We start from the raw sequence: 19,653 nt of genomic DNA, 5'->3' as shown, positions 1-19,653 counted from the left end.
TACTCCACAGACCATCTTAAAACCTATTTGAGACCACTGTTTATGTATTTCTGCTCTAGTAGTTTTTAAATGGAAGTTGCATAATATCACTTTTATTAATATTTCACTCAAAAATAGTTTGCTTTTCAATTAAAAAAAACAACAAGGACCTACTGTATAGCACAGGGAACTCCGTTCAATATTATGTAACAACCTAAATGGGAAAAAATTTGAAAATGAATCGATACATATGTATGTATAACTGAGTCAATTTGCAGTGCACCTGAAACTATCACAACATTGTTAATCAACTATACTCCAATATAAAATAAAAGGTTAAAAAAAAAACTTCTTCAATCTCAGGGCTGTGTACTATCCTGCATAGAATGGACATCAGGCTCTCTTAGATTTTAGATACTTAAAGGCTTGCTTTGCTACATATAAAATCCTTGTCTTACCCTTTGTTTTTAAGTACTTGTTCTTTTGCATTTATTTTAAAATTCTTTTTCATGGACTCCAATTAAAGGTATGTATGTTAGATCTTTGCATGTCTCTATAAGAATAAATTATCTTTGATTTTTTCTCTTTATTCCAGGCTGTTTTCATTCATTTATTTACTTTTTAAACATTTTCAGTTGAATCTCTTCTCCCTTGTGAGCCTATTATTTTAGTCTTCATTTCTGGGGTGACTTTTTATTTCAATCATTTCATATTTTCTCAGTTTTTTTCCATTTACTTTCTAAGTTTTAGAATTTATTATTTGAATAATTTTTCATGAACTTAGATGCATGTTTCAGGACATTTACTTCAGGTTTGGATAATATGGTAAGTTTCCTCTGCTCTATGTGTGTATGTTTTGAGAAGAGTTTTCAGCATGTAAATTTTAATTCTCATATTCTATTTTCTTCTAATGATAGTTTTCTATGGTTTTAGGTCTACTATTTTCTGTTTATTCTGCTAATGTCTTAGTTCTTAAAGATCAGCAACAGGAGTTGGTTGTGAGGTGTCTGTGTGACTTCTTGTTTCCTTAGTTCACCATACCAAGAGGTGTGGTAAAATGCAGTTTATTTTCATTAGGGTATTTTCATCTTGTCAATGGGAAAGAGCTGATATGTCTTATGATTTTGTGATTCAACTTTGTTTTTTAGACCTTTAATTTTCACTGCTTGTTTACTTTAATCTCTTCACTGCCAATCCACCAACAAATGGGTCCTTCTTCCAAGGTAGCCCATTCTTCCCTAAAAGGATAGTTCCCTGAGACTTTCCCACACCTTCTTGAGCTTTTTCTTTTTTATTCCATTTCCGTTCCTTTCATGATCTTATCCACATGTATTACCTAAATTAGATATTTCCTTACTGAAGATGAGCCCTTCTTTCTCTGGGGTTGATTTCTTCCAAGTTCTGTCACAAATAATACTTGAACTCTCTACTTTTATGTGCTTATTTTTCCTGAGTCAGTTCTGGCATGGATTCTGGAACTGACAGTAGTTTCAAATAGTTTATTGCCTACTGAGTTAGCTTCCTAATGCTGTAACAAATTTTCCTAATCTGGGCAGCTGAAAACAACAGAAATTTATTATCATAAAGCTAAAAGTATGAATCAAGGTGATGGCAGAGCCATAATCACTTCTGAAAACTCTAGAAAGAATCTTACCTTGTTTTTTCCTTGCTTCTGGTGGTTGTCAGCAATCCTTGGCATTCCTTGGCTTGTCATCCTCCTATGGGAAATGGATCAACAAAACACTCTGAAGCTAAGAAAATAATAATCAAATTAATCAATGTTTAGTTAATGTTTATAAAATTTTCTCTTGATTCTGTTTACATTAATCAAAGGTGTTTTACCTCAGGAAAATTGATACAACATCTTATTGAGAATTAGCTTATTTGATGATATTTTTTCCCAGAGGAGAAAACTCAGAATGGTATAAGAACACATAACCCCTTAAAGAGAGGTTAAGGGCTAAAAATTAGGATGAGAATGTAAAACAAAAAAATATTTTCTGGGAAAAAAACTACTTAATAATATTGTCCAAGGAAATTAGAAATCAGCCAAATTAATAGAACTGGGAGAGTATATTGATAAACACAATAAATTAAATTTTAACCTTTAGTTAACTTGATTTTTAAAAATTTCTTAAGCTATGTTTACATATTTTCTATAAGTTAGGTTCACCTTAAATTTTTCCTCATCAACACTTATTCTTCTGCACTCTGTGAAATTTAAAATCTATATATATATATATATATAAAAAGATAAGTTTTCTGGTTTGAGTCCAAGCTGGCAGAGTAGGAGGACACAAAGCTCTCCCTGCCCTCCGCCCCAAAACACATAATAACTACAACTACATGTGGAGCAATTTTCACTGAAAACTAACTGGAGAGTGGTAGAAAGACTCTTGTACAACTAAGGTTGTAAGAATAATTCATATGGAATCAGGTAGGAAGGGAAGAGAAGAAATCAGGTCAGAACATGTACCCTTGGGAGAGGACACAGAAGAGGAGGGGATTACATGGGCAGAGATCCTCTCTGGGGTGTATGTGGTTGCACCCCCACCCCCAGTCCTAGGATCTGACACCAGGAAGACAAGTCCCCTTAGCTGGTTTGAAAACCGGTGGCACTAACAGAAAGGTTGAAAGAAATCTAGACTCTGGTGAAGAGTATGCACATACTTACTAACTCCTGAAATAAGGCAGAAGAAACAGACTGAAACTGCATGGGACTCTAACCAGTTTCCCACAGACACCAAGCACATGCATCCGTCTGAGTTAAGCACCCACTCTGGCCTGGCTTGCTCTGCAATGTAGCTCCACACTAGGGTAAGGGCTGCTGTGGCCAAAGGAAATCCTTAGTTGTGAGAGACAGATATGCCTCAGACCGACACCAGCATCTGAAAGGGGTGGGGGAAGCCATTACTGACACCTAAGGAGGCATTGGATCAGGAGCAGCCCAGAACTCTGACTGGGGTTGGGACTGCCACAACCCACACTCTGACCCATGCCAAGTACCTGCTCCAGGTCCTCTTGCTCCAGCATTGTTCCCTTCTGGCACAAGGTTACTGGTGCTGGAAAGGGGGAGAGTGCACACTTAGAGGGAACAGAGCCAGCTTGGACCTGGCCCTCAGATCTTCTTCTCTAGCAACTTGGGACCCGCTACCACTCCCAATAGTGTAGGGTTGGCCACTGAGCAGAGGAGAATCTCCATCTCACACCTAGCTCTGGCCCTTGCCCCTCCAACTCAAGCCTCACCTCCTACCGAGGTAATAACGCACAGCACACCCCAGGGGAGATGTGAGTCATGTTCACATCAGATCCAGCTCTCCCATCAAAGACATTGGGCACATGCAGACTATATAAGGATGCTCCCACACAAGGATAACGCTTTAAGACTGAAATACAAAGCTATTTTACCTAATTTCACAGAGACAGAAATTTAAGCAAAATAATAAGACAGAAGGATTTGTTTCAATTGAAAGAACAAGAGAAAATCTATGAATAAACAACTAATGAAACTCAAATAATTTACTAAAGAGTTCAAAGCATTAGTCATAAGAATGCTAATTGAAGTAGGGAAAGAGTAGATCATCACACTGAGGATTTTAACAAGGAACTGGAAAATATAAAAAATAACGAGTCAGAACTGAATAATAAAATAGCTGAAATGAAAAACACACTAGAAGGAATTAACAGCAGACTAGGTTATACACAAAAACACATTGGTGATATGGAAGATAGAATAATGGAAATCAACTTCAGAACAGCAGAAAGAAAAACAATTTAAAAAATGAGAACAGTTTAAGGAAATTCTGGGACAACATCAAGCTTACCCACATTTGCATTATAGGGGTCTCAGAAAGAGAAGAGAGAAAGAAAAATTTGAAAATACATTTGATAAAATTGTGGCTAAAAATCTCCTGAAACTGAAAAAGGAAACAGATATCAGGGATAGGAAACACAGAGGATCCCAAACAAGGTAAACCTAAAAAGACTCACATCAAGGCATATAATGATTAAAATGGCAAAAGTTAAAGACAGAGAATTCTAAAGGCAGCAAGAGAAATATGAAGAGTCATATAAAAGGGAACCTCAATAAGGCTATTATCTGATCTTTCTGCAGAAATTTTGCAGGCCAGAAAGGAGTAGAATGATATATTTAAAGTGCTAAAGGAAAAAAACTGCAACCTAGGATACTCTCCCCAGAAAGATTACCATTATGAATTGAAGGAGAGTAAAAGGACTTCTCAGATGAGCAAAAACTAAGAGTTCATCAACACTAAAATTAAATTAAAATAAGTGTTAAAAGTTTTTAACTAATTGGAAAAGAAAATGCTATAACAAGAATTAAATATCTATAGGAAAAGATAAATATCCTACTAGTAAAGGAAAATATATAGTAAGGGCTGAGGATGAACCACTTTAAAAATCTAGTACAAAGATTAAAAGAAAAAAAAATTGTAAAATCAACTACAGTTACAATAATAGTGAAGGCATAAACCCGAAGAAGTAAAATATAACATCAAAAGCACAAAATGTGGGGGAGGATAGAAAATTTGTAGTTCTTTTAGAATGTTTTTGAACTTAAATGACTACCAGTTTAAAACAAGTAGATATAGGTCAACATATATGAACCCCATGGTAACCAAAAACCTGCAGTAGATACACAAAAAGTAGAAAGAAAGGAACACAAGCACACCAGTAAAGAAAATAATCAAACCACAAAGGAAGGAACTAAAATAAAAAGAAAATGTGAAAGAAGAACTACAAAAACAACTAAAAAGCAAGTAACAAAATGGCAATAAGTACATACCTATCAATAATCACTTTAAATGTCAATGGACTAAATGTTCTAAGCAAAAGACATAGGGTGGCTGACTGGTTAAAAAAAAAAGAAAAAAAAGACAGAACCCATCTATATGCAGCCTATAGGAGACTCACTTCAGAGTTACAAATGTACACAGACTGAAAGTGAGGGGTTGGAAAAATGTATTTCATACAAATGGCAATGAAAAGAAATTGGAGGCAGCAATACACATATCAGACACAATAGACTTCAAAACAAAGTCTGTAAAAGACAAAGGGCATTATATAGTGATAACTGGACCAGTAAAAGAAGAGGATATAACAACTGTTAACATATATACACCCAATATAGGAGCACCTAAATATATAAAGCAAATATTAACAGAAATAAAGGGAGAAATTGACAATAATATCATAAAAGTAGGGGACTTTAACACCCGACTTACATCAATGGATAGATCAAAAGACAGAAAATCAATAGGGAAACAGTGGTTTTAAATGACACATTTAGACAGGAGAGACTTAGTAGATAACTAAAGGACATTCTATCCAAAAACAGAATAGACATTCTTTTCAAGTGCACATGGAATATTCTCTAGGATACATCACATGATAGGCCACAAAACAGATCTCAATAATGGACCTGAGGATATGGGGATGGGGAAGGGTGAGCTGTGACAAAGCGAGAGAGTGGCATGGACATATATACACTACCAAGTGTAAAATAGATAGCTAATGGGAAGCAGCCATATAGCACAGGGAGATCAGCTCGGTGCTTTGTGACCACCTAGAGGGGTAGGATAGGGAGGATGGGAGGGAGGAAGATGCAAGAGGGAAGAGATATGGGCACATATGTATATGTATAACTGATTCACTTTGTTATAAAGCAGAAAGTAACACACCGTTGTAAAGCAATTATACTCCAATAAAGATGTAAAAAAAAAGAAAAAGAAATTATACTAATCATTTTTACCAACCTCAATGGTATGACATTAGAATTCAATAACAGAAGAAAAATGAGAAGAGAGTCCCTTAGTACATTGTTGGTGGGAATGTGAATTGGTGAAGCCACTGTGAAAAACAGTATGGAGGTTCCTCAAGAAACTAAGAATAGAACTATCATATGATCCAGCAGTTCCACTGCTGGGTATATATCCGAAGAAAATGAAATCACTAATTCCAAAAGATATAGGCACCACAATGTTCATAGAAGCATTATTTACAATAGCCAAGATTTAGAAGCAACCAAAATGACCATCAACAGATGAATGGATAAAGAAGATGTGGTATATATATATATATATATTATATATATAATGGAATACTACTCAGACATAAAAATGAATAAAATTTTACTATTTGCTGCAGCTTGGAAGGACTTGGAGGGTATTATGCCAAGTGAAATAAGTCAGCCAGAGAAAGACAAATACTGCATGATATCACTTATAGGTGGAATCTAAGACCCGGAAACCCTACTACTGGGCACATATCCTGAGAAAACCATAATTCAGAAAGACACATGCACCCCAATGGTCATTGCTGCACTATTTACAATAGCCAGGACATGGAAGCAACATAAATGTCCAACAACAGCTGAATGGATAAAGAAGGTGTGGGATATATATACAATGGAATATTACTCAGCCATAAAAAGGAATGAAATTGGGTCATTTGTAGAGATGTGCATGGACCTAGAGTCTGTCATACAGAGTGAATTGAAGTAAGTCAGAAAAAGAAAAACAAATATCATATATTAATGAATGTATGTGGAATCTAGAAAAATGGTACAGATGAACCTATTTGCAGGGCAGGAATAAAGATGCAGGCGTAGGGAACCGACGTGTGGACATGAGGTGGGGGAGGGGGTGGGATGAATTGCGAGACTGGGATTGACGTACATGCACTGCCATCTGTAAAACAGATAGCTAGTAGGAAGATGCTGCATAACACAGGGAGCTCAACTTGGTGACCTAGATGGATGGGATGTGGGGGTGGTGAGAGGTAGGTCCAAGAGAGAGGGGATATATGTATACATATAACTGATCCACTTCATTGTACAGCAGAAACTAACACAACATTGTTAAGCAACTGTACCCCAATTAAAAAAATCAAAAACAGAAACAGACTCTTACCAGTGGGGAGAAGGGTGGAGGGACAAGATAGGGGTAGGGGATTAAGAGGTACAAATTACTTTGTATAAAGTAAATAAGCTATAACGATGTATTGTACACCACAGGATAATATAACCATTATTTTATAATTACTTTAAATGGAGTATAATCTATACAAATATTGAATCACTATGTTGTATACATGAAACCAATATAGTATTATAAATCAACCATACTTCAGTAAAGTAAAGAATACATTTTCTGGATCATTTTTTCCATTCACTCAAAATGTTCCCTTATTTCCAAATTCCTGTGTGACGACCATTAATTATCATAACTGTCTTTCCAGCTGGCCTCAGGCAGGACTGTGAAGGTGCCAATTATCCTGGAGAACTTATATGGGATTCTCCATGAATAAAGAAATAAATTTGCTCATAACTCTTCCTGTTACTCTGTCAGGAATTTATAAAAATTATTACATGTTACTGAGTACTTAGAACTATGCCAAAGAATGGTGGGAGGATAACAAGGAAGGGATGGTATGAGAGACAGTCCACAAAAAAAAAGTTTCACATTTACCAACTAATTGTATAACACACAAGAATGTGCAGAAAGTGATTCCAAGGCTTTGATGTCTCTGACAAAGATAATAAATTTTCTGCCCTTCCCAAGCTGGTATTAAAGAGTTTCCAGTCATTTTGGGAATAACTTGAAACATCAGGCATTTTCATTCTTACATGCATAATTTGCATGTTTGAATTGTGTATGTTCTTATTGCAGGTATAATAAGAGGTAGTGAAGTTTGCACATAATTTCCTTCAATGGGTTATCTAGTTAAGAAACTTTTTTCAGCACCTGTGTGCAAAGTATGACATTGAGGATAAAATGATAGATGATTCTTGATATGAACATGTTTTCAAAACTGGGATCAAAGACAGGGAAGATAAACCTAATATCTCTTTTTTTGAGCTAAAATCTTAGTCTTTCAAGTAACAATTAAGGTATAAATCCATCATTGAATTAATGGTACAAGATATCCTTGTCCAACTGAAGTGGTAGTGTATACAAATAAGTGTCTGTATGTGTGTGTGTGTGTAGTATCTGTATCATAAAAATATGTACGTTAAATATATCTATATCTATATTGCTCCACCTATATGCCTGTCAGACTATAAAAACATGGAATAAAAGCTGAATTAGAATTGCTTTGTCTAGCAATCTTCTTTCTCAAAGTTTTCATATTTATTGTGTTTGCATGTGTGTGTGCATCTATGATATATATGTATATAATATAATATATACCCATCCACCCATATGTCTGTCTGACTAGAATAACATGAACTAAAACATGAAATAAAAGCTGAATTAGAACTGCCTTGTCTAGCAATCTTTCTTAATGTTTATTCTCAGAAAGACTGCAGCCAAGCTCCCTCACTCTTTAGTGTAATATGTACCTTGTATTCAATAAATCCACAGTTGTCATGCATTTGTGGAGCTACTACCATGTGTCTTTGACTTCTTGGGTGCAGGAAGAGTAGCATGTCCTATATATTCCATATTCTGCCATGCTTATCTTCAACCTGCTTGTCCTTCCCCTGCTTTGTTCTATATAGAAGGAAGATTGACCATTATAGACTGTTTCCCAGACTCCCCAGTGAGTCAGCTTCAGTCTAATGGAAGAAAAGTTTAGAGACTGGAGGATAGAACAAACAGCAGACTTTCCTCCATGGCTCCAGCCACTGTCAGTCCTGCCTTAGCTTAGCTTTCACCCAATGAAAGTATCACATCTCTTCAGCCCACCATTAATAGGAACTTCTTTCTACTGCTAATACGTTGGTTGTCTCACTGTCCCCTCTTTGGCTTTTCAGCTCATCCATAATCTACGCAAACAAACAAAACAAAAATCACCTGCATTAAAGCCCATCTGCTTTAAGGTCTCAGGTTTCTCTGTCCTGGTTTCATCTTGATTGATTTGATAAGACCAGAGTTTACACACAGACAATGAAGTATTCAGATGATAGGTTGGAGATTAAAGGAAGCTTGCAAAACAAACCACATATTTCAGAGTTTTTACTTTCTTCTGTGTAAAGAAACTCCCCTCATGATCTTGCATTTTAAGAAAATATTAAAGAGGCATAGTCTTCTTGTATATTTTGATAATAGCAACTAAACATTAGCATGAAAAAAGTTCTCATCCTTCTTTTAGTGGTGTAGCTTCCTTTCTTCAAATGAGAGAAATCTTTCAATGTATTCATTGGGTGAGATTTAACTGGTTTATTTCACAATAATGAATCAATCAATCACCACATATTTCTTGAATTTTCACTGTGGGCAACACGTTGTTGAATAAGGAGAAACAAAAGACACACAAATGCATGTTTGAATGTCTTTTCTTCTACTCACTTTTTTTTTTGTATGAGAAAAAACTGAAGCCAAAGAATCAATTTTTAGAGAACTGTAATTTATATCCTGAATCAGAAAATATCATAGTTTCCTTGATCACAGTATTTTTTTTTAAATTCTGAGTTTGATTTAAATCTGTCTTAGCCAGCTTCCTGGTGCAGAGTACATGTAATTACCACACATCTAGATTATAGATTATATTTCTTAAAAAGGACCGCTATGATTATTTACATGTAAGACTATTTTCTGCCATAAGACTGCATTTAGCTCACTGAAACAAACAATAAGTGTTATTTTCTGATCTGAAAGTGTTATACACTCTCAGTGTAACATGAACTGATGAAACTTGTTTAATAGGATTTAATGTTTGATATTGGCCTCTCACAGTTTCTAATTTTATTTCTAAAAGAACAAGCTTATGAAGTGATTTAAGTGCAGTAATTACTAATCAAATGTGCTAGAGGTAAAATGTTATAATTTACAATAGCTTGAAATTATTATTTTTCCCTCCATACACATTTGCATTTATAAATTTGAATAACTTTATAATCAAATTACTGTTTCTTCATTTGAAAATGCAATAATTCTGTAATACTTTTTAGATGAAAATTCATAATTTGCATACATATTTTAATGAAACCCACCTATCTTATTTTTAAAATGAAAATAGATAGATAAAATTATGTCAAGCAAAGGAAAGCCAAATGAAAAAGCAGATTTTTCTAGACAAAGGAATAAAAGTTTAACATTATCCCTTGGTGGAAATGAAAAATTAGTTTGGTGAATTAAAGCCCAAGAAATTTGGCAAAAGCTATTTTAATAAAGCACCCAGATCATAATTAAAGGATAATCTTTTATGAACACAAAGATTTTTTTAGATAAATTTTTTCCTCTAAATTAATCTAATAAAATGAGATGTTTCCTCCAAATGTGATTTCTATTCTACAATCCATTTCCCACGCTTTGATAACTGGGAAAGGTAGAACATTATGTTAACATTAATATAGATGAAAGTTGATTTTTATCACCACATTTGGGTTCAACTTCTTTTTATTTTGCTATTTGTAATTGGTACAGGGTTTTGGAATAATTTTTATTTGAAATATGGGGTATAATCATAACCAACAGTGAAAAGAAAATTACAATATCAAAATAATAATGATCAAGACTGAGGTAGCATATGGTATTTGTTTTTCCCTTTCAGACTTAACTTCACTCTGTATGACAGACGCTAGGTCCATGTAAGGAATCTAAAAAAAAAATGGTACTGATGAACCTAGTGGCAGGGCAGGAATAAAGACACAGACATAGAGGACGGACTTGAGGACATGGAGCTGGGGAAGGGGAAGCTGGGGCGAAGTGAGAGTACCTTACCAAATGTAAAATAGATAGCTAGTGGGAAGCAGCAGCATAGCACAGGGAGATCAGCTTGGTGCTTTGTGAACACTTAGAGGGGTGGGATAGGGAGTGTGGGAGGGAAGCTCAAGAGGGAGGGAATATGGGAATATATGTATGCATATGGCTGATTCACTTTGTTGTACAACAGAAACTAACACAGCATTGTGAAGCAATTATACTCCAATAAAGACGTATTAAAAAAAAGAAAAAAAAACTGAAGTAGGTTCCAGTTTGTACTAAAAGGTTCTATATGAAATTTGAACTTTAATTTCACTTTTTCTCTTCTTTTTGTTCTCCAAAGTTTGGAGAATTTCTATGTTTTCTGTTGGAAATAATTTATCAGTTTAATGAACACATTCAAGGAAAGCAAACCATAGGGGAGGAGGAGAGGAAGATCTCATTCTTTTGGTGCACACATAGTAATACTACCCATCTCTCAGTATATCTGACAGACTCCAACCATTAGATTAACCGAAATGAAAACCTCAATCTGAATTGTGATTTCCCATACATACCAAACAACCTTTGAAACGCCTTAACTTTTATGTCCAAATCCATTGAACACACTGCAGAGAAAAGTATAACAAATGCATGGTTGAATATATGTTCATAGAAAACTTCCTTACTTTGTTAATTTCATAGCTGAATTGATCCACAGGGTGCAAAACAAGGCAGTGAGTGTACTAAATGGCCTGGCATAATGGGAATGAAATTGCTTTCTGTATGAAATCACAACATTAGGAAGAAGCTCAAAATCAGAATCATCTTCTATTCTGTGATCTTTCTACTGTTCATGTGAATATAAGTATGTAGAAATGGAGCTTGTAAGTGATTGCTGCTCAAAGGCAATGCCAGCTGTTAGCGTGATTATGCTTTAGTAAAGACCTGTTTGATGGAAATCTTCTCAAGCATCCCTCCCTTGATTGTTTGTATATTTCTTACGGATCTTTAAGAGTTTCACTGGATCACTAACAGAAGTTATTAAACTCTTCAATTATTTTGTTATTATCTTCATACTTTCACAAGTGTCATTGGCATACAGAGAAGGATTTTCTTTTTTTTTCTTTCTTGATAAAGGGCCATATACAACTATCTGAAGCAGCAGGAAGTTAATGGCAGTGAACCAGAATAAAACTAAATGTCACCACATCTTACTTTTCTCTAAAACTTTCTAAGTAGAATAGACATGTGCAGAAAGCTGTAAAATGTGCCCTTTGCTTACAAGAAAAAGGTCACTTCTGCATTAAGAAATTGTAATAGGTTACTCATAAATGATCACATCAGTGACTGAAATATAGTGTCTTGCACACTTTAAATATTAGTACAATTACCTTGGCTCTAACTAGTGATTTTATTTTTTGCCTGAGAAAAAGTACATTAAAGCTTTTGAGAGATTATAAAAGTTAATGAAATTCACAAACTAAGTGAAATGAGTCTTAAAGTCAACAAAATAACATTCGTTTTGTCATCTACACAGTTTATCTTTTGAGTCTACATTCTTAATTCTGCATGACCAGTAGAATTCTGCATGACCTTCCAATTATTATACTGAAGAGACATACAACAACATTTTGGACTACAGCAGACATAATGGGCAGTTGAAAAGTATACATGGAAAGGTTACAAGGGCACGCTCTTTTGTAATATGTTCTTTTGAAAAAAAATTGTAAAGCAGCTGTCACAAAGGGCAGCTTAAAACAACATGCATATAGTCAGGTAATGTAAAATTTTCAATCTGAATGTTTTAAAACTACAATGGCAACAGTGGTGGAAGAAGCATGGTTAGGCCAATAGCATCAGTCTCACATTCTATATCATTAGTTTAGAGGGTTGTTATTTTTTTTAAACCTCATTGACTAATTATTTGAAAACTTTCAGAAACCATTTGTTAGAGACAATTCCTATTCTCATGGAAAATATCCAACTTGCTACTGTTAATAAAATGTCTCAAGATCACCTAAATGAGAAAAGGCAACTTATAATTGCCCACACTAGCTATTAGGTTTGCAGCAAATATATTAGGCATAAGGTGATGGATATTGGTTGTTTTCTTTAATGGTAGGCCAATGACAAGCATTCTTATCCAGAAGTCCTAGAACACTCATAAAGAAGTAGTATTTAAACCTAAAACATTTGTGCAATTGTGAAAGAGAAGTCTTGATTCTACTAAGTTGGTAGTGGCTAACTTGTACTACAGTTGTTAAAATTTAATGTCTGTCCATATTCCCAAAATCTCCTGTAAAAGAAATAATCTGATACAGAATTGACACATGACAAGATTTCATGAGTTGAAAAAGTACAGCAACAAAGAGATCATCTGGTTATTAGGCAGCATATCTAAGATGCCAGTTTTATGAGAAAATCACCTGTGTGAAAACAACACACTTTAGTTTGGAGAAATTTTTCTTACAATGTATGGAGATGACTTTTTAATTTTTATTTTACAATAGTTTTAAAAAACTACAAAAGTTTGAGACTAACACTTCTTTTTTTTCCTCTCCATTACCACAAATAACTCAGGTTCTCATTCTGTTGCTTAGAAGTCATTGGTGATTTCTGATTACCTGTGGGAAAAAATCCAATTTTCTTTGTTTTTCATACATTGCCATTCATATTCTTGACCTAAAGAACTTTTCTAGAATAAACCTTTAATATGTATGACATTATTTTACAAAAATTGGCTAATTGTTGCTCCTCACACAAGTCATTCATGTTTGTCTCTGTGTCATTTTGCTCATGTTTTTCTTTCTGCCTGGAAAGTGTTTCCTCTCCTTTTTCTCCTGGAAATATATGCTCTATCTCACAAGACTCACCCAAATATCACTTCTTCTATAAAGCTTTCCTTGAATATTCCTTTAATCTTATTAATTTATTCAACAAACATTTATTGAGCACTTACCATATGACAGGCACTTGTTTACTGGGGATTCTCCGTGAAAAGAAATACAAGTATGTATATAAGATGAAATTAACAACTTCTTCCTTTTTATTCCCATAAGGTTTTGTTCATGTTAATAATGGATATAACCATCATTGGCGTTTTTTTCCCTTAACTTGAGATATCTGGTTTTCTTTTTTTTAATTAATTTTTTTATTGGAGTATAGTTGCTTTACAATGTTCTGTTAGATTCTGCTGTACAGCAAAGTAAATCAGTTATACATATACATATATCTACTCTTTTTTAGATTCATAATTGATATTTGTTTCTATCTCCTCCACTAGTATGTGAGCCTCCTAGCCAAGTCAGAGAAAGGCATTATTCTTCTTCGGATTCCTACCACATTGGCTTTTGAAGTGCTACCATAATAGCATTTGTGTAAAGAACTATTAAATTAATGAATAATGATTGATGATAAATACATAAGAGAAGCACATTAGCTTACATTCTCATAAATTCAGTTAAGCTAATATAGTCTATAAAATCACATACTTCAGATGAAGTGAAAAAATTAAAACAGTATCAATAAGATCATAGGGCCCCTAACTGATAAGTATTCTGTACTAATCTTCTATTCCATAATAGTGCCTGGAATGATTCTTAGCATACCTTAAGGGTTCAATAAAGATATGATTAACTGATGAGAATATTTATGTTCTTAGGAAAGGAACATATCAGGGAAGTAAACTTTTAAGTGAAAGTAAGGAACTTTCTGTAGACACCCCACTTTTTAAGACTCATCTCCTGGAATTCATTTTCCTTCAAAACATTAGGATATATTTATATCAGTTTAACTTGAAAAAATATAGCAAATGTGTGACAGGTTTTAGAAAATAGAAAAATGACTTAGACACTAATGGTACATTTCAAAAAATGAAAACATTAAGGTTTCCAATAAATCTACTAGTGAAGATTTTTTTTTAAATGCTATAATTATTGTAAAAAAGAAGGGGGTAAAAAAAAGATGTGGTATTTTATTCAATAACCAATCATGATTTTCTGGGTTTTAATAATGGTTTCTTGCAAGGCCTTGCTCAACTACCTTATAATTTTTATGGACACAAATATAGATTAAAAATAATAACTCACCCTCTCCTCCAAAATAAGGCTAATGTACTGCCTATTTTCAGAATTGGAAGGGAATATCCAGTCATAACAAGAGAAACAGAGGTGATATAAGTTCTACAATGTGCAAGACATAGAGCAATTGGGCCAGTCAGATAGATATTAAGGGTGTTATTATCCAAAAATCTGACCTGCCAGCCCTCATTGACATGGATATTATTTTTGTGAAAGTGCCAGAGTATTACTTACCCTTAGACTACTTTTCATTTACATTCAAGGACTATAAGCATCCCTCCTCTACCTCCAAAAAGGAGTTGAAGCTTCTGTATCTGGGTGGATACAGAAGTATACTGCACACAAAAAAATTGCAGTTAAATAAATAAAACAAAAAGAGTTGTGTGTTGGTATGCAGGTAATGGCCAATGGAACATCTGGGATGTATGCTGGGAATTAAGTTTTTCCAGGTAGTTTATAGGTTTAGAGTGTTATAGAATGTTTAAGTAGTTGTAGTAGATAAATAATTTTGACATAGTAAAAATTGGAATATGATCTAGATACATCAATCTTCTCTATCTGTTATTTTGGGTAAAAATGATGCAGTCCGTATCAGAGAGTAAGCTGTCTATATTTTTAACTGAACAGCCAAATATTTAAGCACTGCATGCAGGAAAAAATGTATGTGCCATGAAAACATGTAAACAAATATTCCTTCTCAATGCAGAGGCTTATATCATATAAAAATGATGATTTTTCCATTTCTATTGAAATTATAAGACTTACTGGGGCTTATCCAAACCAATTTCTGTCTCATAGCAAATATCATGTTTACATCTCTCTTACCATCTCAGCATGTTTAACCAGAATAAAAAAATCTTACAGAAACTCTCTGAAATGTATTGTAGATCTAGGGAAATAAGACCTACTCCTGAAGACTTAGAAAATATATCCTCCAAAAATTATTTCATACACAGAAGGAGACTGAATAAAAATAAATCTGATTGGCATTACCAGTGAGATGTTAGAAAACATGTTCTCCATGAAAACAGCAACAGAAAGCCATAAAGGTAAGATTAACGTTCTTAAACTGCAAAGAAATGAAAATGAAAAGAGTGAGAAATTTATTTGGAGATCGGAAAGTGGATATTCAGTTTAAGAATTATAGGTATTTCTTAACAACAAATCATAACAATTGACAATAAATATTCATAGTTAAACTGAAGTTTTTTCCCCTTATGTTGAAAACAATCATGTATGTGCAGATTGACGGTCTCCATATTAAAAAAAAATGAGATCTACATCTAGACATACACTGGAAATATTTTCAGATTACAAATACAATTTCAAGTTTTTAGAAAATATAACTGATGAAAAATATATAAGCTAAACACATGGAATAGTTGAGCTGGCTTCATACTTCTGTAGAGCATCAAATCCCATAAAACTAAAGAGAAACAGGCATATTTTTTCTACCTTTTTATTATTTATGTGCCTAAGACACTCCCATTACTAACATCATTGCTTACATCAAGGACTGTATAGTTGAAGTCACTTTTTCTCACTTTTAGTGATGAGAATAACAAATATTAAAAGAGCAAAAACTAGAATGCAAATTTTAATTGTGTAATTTAATTGTGTAATTTTAATTGTGTAATTTTAATTGTATAATATGAGATTGGCTTTGGACAAGTCAGTATAAACATTTACTGAGGGGACTTAGAATCAATGACTCCCCAGTAAGAATGAACAAAACCAACAATCAGATTTTCACTTATGTATATCATTCTCCACTAAAACACTCCAGAAGTCGTTGGAGGAATGGCCAATTCCAAGTCTGGATCAGGAAGAATACAAGATGATTATGGAATAACTTTTTGTGCCAGAAAGATAGGAAATACTCAAACAGATGATGAGGACATGTCTAAGGGACACAAGAGGTAGTTTTAATGAATTCCCACTGACCAAAATTGAGGCAACCTAAGTTCAAATTAAATTATTATAATAATGGATAATAATCATTTGAATATTATAGAATCCATGAGTTTATACTGATATAAATGAATACATAGTTAAATAAATATATGAGGAGCACAGAAAGCTCTTCTTTACATTTGAATGCTAACTAATAAATGTAGAAGGAATGACGGAGTTAGAAAATTATAAAAGAATGTTAAAAATAGTGGGTGGAAACATTCATGTGGAAAATATATTTACATAGTCTCTAAGTATCCCCCATATATTACTTACAAAGAGAAACATAGTATCTTTATGGTGGAAAAACCTGACAGGACCACTTAGCTAGGTGATCAAAGTTAACATCACCAGCATCCATAATACACACATCTTGATAAAATGCACTAAAGAGAACACATCACTTCTGGGCCATTCTTGCCCTAAAATGAATAATCTGAATCCTACAATGAAAAAACATCAGACAACACCAAACTGAGGAATATTCTACAAAATGACTACACTCTGTATTTGATTTTGAGGTCAAGAAACACTAAAAAAAGGCTAAATAACTATTCCAGATTGTAGAGTACAAAGTGGACATCACAATTAAACACGAGGTACGATTTTAGATTGGATCTCAGAATGAAAGAAAAACAGATGTAAAAGACATTATTGCAAAAATTGATGACATTTGAATATGGGATGTGAATAGATAATATTATTATATAAAAATTAAATTCCTTGATATTTATAATTTTACTGTGACTATCTATATCATTTTTCTTAAGATACTTACTGATTTACTTAAAGGTAAAGAAGCATGGTGATTACAACTTACTCTCAAATGATTCTAAAAGAGAGAGAGAAGGAGGAGAGAGGAATAATAATGATAAAGAAAATGGGACAAAATATTTTAAAAGATCATGAATGGGCTTCCCTTGTGGCACAGTGGTTGGGAGTCCGCCTGCCGATGCAGGGGACACGGGTTTGTGCCCCAGTCCGGAAGGATACCACATGCCGCAGAGCAGCTGGGCCTGTCGTGAGCCATGGCTGCTGAGCCTGTGCATCCGGAGCCTGTGCTCCACAATGGGTGAGGCTGCAACAGTGAGAGGCCCGCATACCGCAAAAAAAAAAAAAAAAAAAAAAATCATGAATCTGGATAAAGTGCTCATGACAGTTTTTTGTATTATTGCAACTTTTCTGGAAATTATATCATTTTTTTTGAAAATATGAACATGTGGATGATAATTGGAGCAGACTATTATTGTCAAATCTAAAAATACATATAAAAAGGAAAAGACAGTGCAACAGTAACACTAGAAATTAGGAACATTGACCAATGTTATGATAATAATTGAAATAATTTATTGTCCACCAAAGTTTATGAAAGTCTAAAGTAGAGACTAGAATCATAGAGCAGAGTTAGTGATAGGATCACATGGGGGAAAAATAGTGCATGCCCATAAACACATTCCAACTGCATGACTATCTCAGAGATAGAGACACTTTCTTGGTAATAGGAGGGAAGACACTCTCCCATTACAAGAACCAAATTTATAAGGTGTTCAAGGCTATCATCATTCACCTTTCACTTTAGTTTACCTAGGGAAAGAGGAAAAGTAAGTTACACTTTATCCCTGGAGATGTGATTTTGACAGTAGTCAATAACTTAATCTTTAACAAGTATAGTAAAGATGCACTCTGACTGTTTTATCTGCTCATTTATGTCTTTTGATAGGATAAGAATTACAAAAGCCTTGATACTGTTTCTGAACAATTCTATTAATCATAATTACTTGAGTAGGAGAAAAGACTGTGAGACGTTTTCTCACTAGAGCCCATTTATACTAAATAAAAGAGTGAAAACAATGTAATATTTCATTTAAATATACTCTATGCCTCCAACTTAAGATATGAAAAGTGAATTTGGCTCACTCAAGATAAATTAAACAGAAAATAATCTATATAAGACATGTACATAAATCGAGGAGCAAATTTTTAAAACAGGAGAATATAGCATATAAGAGAGGGAGAACATACTTTTAAAACATTTTGATATAAATATAATTCATGACATATTTTCTGAGAGTTATAAAGCATTTAGTTTGCATTCATTATGAATTTCAAGAAAGCATAGGAATATACACTGTAGGATATAATGGTAAAATAAAAGATAAAGCAGTAGATTTTGATAAATAGTGAGCTAGCCAAGTAATAAGTGAGAGAATGATGGTAATGACATGAAGAAAGATGATCAGGAAAATAAAATTACATAGCAAAAATAAAAGCAACATCAGAAGAAGAAAAGAGCAGAAATAAACTGCCAAGAAAGGAAATATTAATGTGGAGAATAAACATGAACATTCTCTAAACTCGATTGAACACAAAAGCACAAATATCCAAAGAGAAGCAGATGGATATTCTGGAAGAATGTAAATCCAACTTATGCAGAATTGGGAAGAACAGATCAGAAATAATATTGAAGTTATAATAAAAGAAAATTTGTATGAGCTAAAAAGGTCCTAGACTGTAGATTATCAAAATTTATCATATTCTGAGTCTAAAAAATAAAGAGATCCATCATTAGGCATATCCTGTAAGAATATTAGAATTTAAGTGAGGAAAAATCCTACTGCTGGAAAAGAACTAAATAGGTCACATCAAAGATATCAAGTAATTAATATTGTATGTAAAATTAATTTAGATAGATTGATTCAGATATATAAATTAATACCTCCCTTGTTATATATATATATATATATATATATATATATATATATATATAATATATCATGTTAAATTTAAATGGGGAGAATAAAAAATAAATTAGTGAATGAATAAATTAGTTAAAACTACTTTTCAGCAATAACAAATTGTACATTTTAATTATAAGTGATGCAATTCATAATAATACAATGTGAATTGTTTCATGAGTATTTTAAGAAAGAATATGTGTATCTTGTGCATAATAACAGCAATATATTTTGACTGAGGAACATCAGAAAAGAGTT

The sequence above is a fragment of the Mesoplodon bidens genome, assembly GCF_964165515.1.
Source record: "Mesoplodon bidens genome assembly, chromosome: X".
NCBI classification, from domain to species: Eukaryota; Metazoa; Chordata; class Mammalia; order Artiodactyla; family Ziphiidae; genus Mesoplodon; species Mesoplodon bidens.
Note: the sequence above shows the minus strand (reverse complement) of the source record.